Below are 2,869 nucleotides of genomic sequence, written 5' to 3' on the forward strand. Positions count from 1 at the left end.
CTGCTGAATCACAGCCTGAACCTCTGATTGATCACCTGAGGAGAGCAATGAGTCAGCCATGGGAGCACAGGTGAAGGCAGGAAGGAGTGGAGCCTGGCTCCACCTCTCCTAGATCCATTTAAGAGCTGACTGCCAATGGGGAAGGATCTCTTCTGGAGATCCACTCCACTGGAGTCTATTTTGTGAGCTTGGAATAGGGTGAGTGTCTTTCTTTTTCTACTCCAGTATAATGATTATGTCAGTCTAACTCCTGGATATACTATACTATATATATATAATATATATATTCATTGATAGTACACTGGGCCTTGCTGTTCCTCATCCCTCTTCTGATGAAGTCCAGGATATGGGTGGTCTTCTGGGCTATACATACACTCTACTGGCTCATGGTAAGCTGTTCATCCACTAAAACCCCTAAGTTCTTTTTGAATAACTCATACCGCTGACTCAATTTCAGAGATCTTCAAATTTTTCCCACCAGAATCATTCTGCATATACCTTGTCTTCACTTTTTAATATTGCTGGTATCTCTTATGTTGAGGTCTGCACCAAAACTAATACATTGTATTCTTTTATGCTGACCCACAACATCAGAGGTGGATGTTTGTGGTAGGGCAGTAGAGGCTGAACCTTTCCACCAATATGCTATTATGTTGCGATGCCACGCAACTGATGGCAGCAGAGGAGAAATCTGACAAAATGGTGTCTGATGTGGAAATGCAGAATGAAGAAAAAGTCATGTCATTGAATTTGTTCATATACAAAAAATGACACTCACTGATATTCATCAGTGCTTACTGAACATTTTTTGGTAACTAACAATGAATGTGAGCAGTTAGGCAGCAAGTGGTGCATTACAGCAGTGGTGGCAATGGGTCACTTCTACTGGAGCAGATGGTTGCAAGTGCAGCATGCAATCTCTTGTTCATGGCTGGGGAAAATGTATTGGTGATGGTGGTGACTATGCTGAAAAATAGTGGTCTGTAGCTGAGAAATTGATCTATCAAATAGTGTTGTTTTGCTCTTTGTATCTCTTGCATTTTCCATGGAAATAAATAGAAGACACCTACATTTGGATCAGACTACATACATTGCATGCATATGAACTATCAAATAGAAGAGTATGAATTACATTTGAGCATTATTGAAGAGCCAGCAATTCACATTCACATTCTGATCATTTTCTGAAGTCATCCCTTATTTGAAGAAAGAGGGGTAGTTTCATACTAGATACTTTTATCCATACAGGATAAAAGGCATTTACTCTTAAATTACTTTGATCTATTTTCTTTGTGGCTGGATGATACATTTTAGGAAAGCATTAGCCTTAATAATGAAATATTTTCAATGTTTATTCCTTGCTGAAGAGTATAGAAATGCACACATAATCTCACAAATAGAAAAGAGAATTTTTGACATGGTCACACCATCTCAAAAGCTCCAGTTACTACAGGCTTCTTCTGTTCTACAGCAAAGAGTATTTCTGCTTTTATGGACAGCTAGGCCTTGCTTTTGACTGTATGAATCCTTTCAAAGGAAAAACATTCAGCTGATCTCACTATTCCACTAATGAAAAATCCCCAAATAACCAAGCTTTGTGTGATCTTCTGCCATGTTATTTGAAATATTGGTGAAGTGACAAAGTGATAAATAATTTAAGGTCTCTGATTTTATGCAGACTAATAAGAATACTGACTGAAATTGCTGTTTATTCTTTGTATAGACTCAGAAATGAATGTTATTTGCAATACATTTATTTCTAGATGTAATTAAAACCAAAAGATTGACACAAGTGCTCCAACACTGCTTTTCTGTTTTAACCTTATAAGTTTGAAAGTCCTTTTAATAGATCTTTTTAATTATCATTGACATCCCACCTTGAACACACTGCATCTGATACTGCACTGAAAAGCAAAGCCTGTATAGACAGATGTACTCTATGATGCTACTTTGTATGTCAATAAAACTGACAGAACGAAAGGAGATGGAGAACATGTAATCCATTTGTCTTACAGGACCTCTACAGGGAAGACACAGCATCCGTTATTGAATCTTATTCAAATAACAAGGAAGCATTTAATAACTACTGTCATACTTAGCACAGAAGATAAATGTATACTACATCTATCATGGGCAGCTGACTCCATAGCAAATACCTTTGATGAGCACACAGCTGACCTGCTGAATCCAGGAGTTACAGCATAGCCTTGTACAGAAATAATAGCTCCGGTCAGCCAGCAGCACAGCTGCACAAGCATAGTGTTAGCCCAAGGTAAGAAGTGCTCCTCAGAGAAGACCACTTCCCATGCAATGTGCACTACTGCACTGAGGCTAATTGCATGTTTGTGAGTGAAGACACTGTTGTTGACCATCATTAATCTTGTATTAGAGCATTAGATCTGTTCAGGTTAAAACTTCATAGTATTTAGCTGTCCAGTGTCTTTATGCCTTGTGGTAAAAATGGGTATAATTGTAATACGTTTACTAGACATAACTCATTAAATGAATGAATTGCTGAATGATGCTTCATTAAATGGAAACAATATTTCCTAACAGATGCTCTGCACTATTCCTGTGCCAAAAGATATTATTTTTTTCTATTCAAAGTTAATTAGCTTCGTAGATGTAAAAGGTTACACTCTGCTAGCCAGAAGGGGAAAAAAATAAACTGTGTCCTCTTATTATTTTTTTTTTTAAGTAAGAAACTAAGCAACTTTTTTAGGGCAAGTTATCTATCTTACCTGTTGACTCATCTTGATTTGGAAAATTTGGAGAATTCTCCTACAAAGGACCACTACGGTATAAGAGGAGGTACTCAACTTTTTCTTAAGATACTTATGTTATGTCATTAATGAAAAGAGTCATGCAC

At 37.3% G+C, this 2,869-nt stretch overlaps 1 long non-coding RNA gene across 1 annotated transcript; it reads left to right on the top strand.

Moving 5' to 3' along the window:
- The first annotated feature begins 158 nt into the window (after window positions 1–158).
- LOC109363816 lies at window positions 159–2,538 on the top strand. The gene is made up of 3 exons (XR_002109641.1): window positions 159–198; window positions 298–389; window positions 2,016–2,538. It is a non-coding gene; the product is annotated as an uncharacterized LOC109363816 (long non-coding RNA).
- The last annotated feature ends 331 nt before the right edge of the window (window positions 2,539–2,869 follow it).

Source organism: Meleagris gallopavo, chromosome Z (genome assembly GCF_000146605.3).
Source record: "Meleagris gallopavo isolate NT-WF06-2002-E0010 breed Aviagen turkey brand Nicholas breeding stock chromosome Z, Turkey_5.1, whole genome shotgun sequence".
Taxonomy (NCBI): Eukaryota; Metazoa; Chordata; class Aves; order Galliformes; family Phasianidae; genus Meleagris; species Meleagris gallopavo.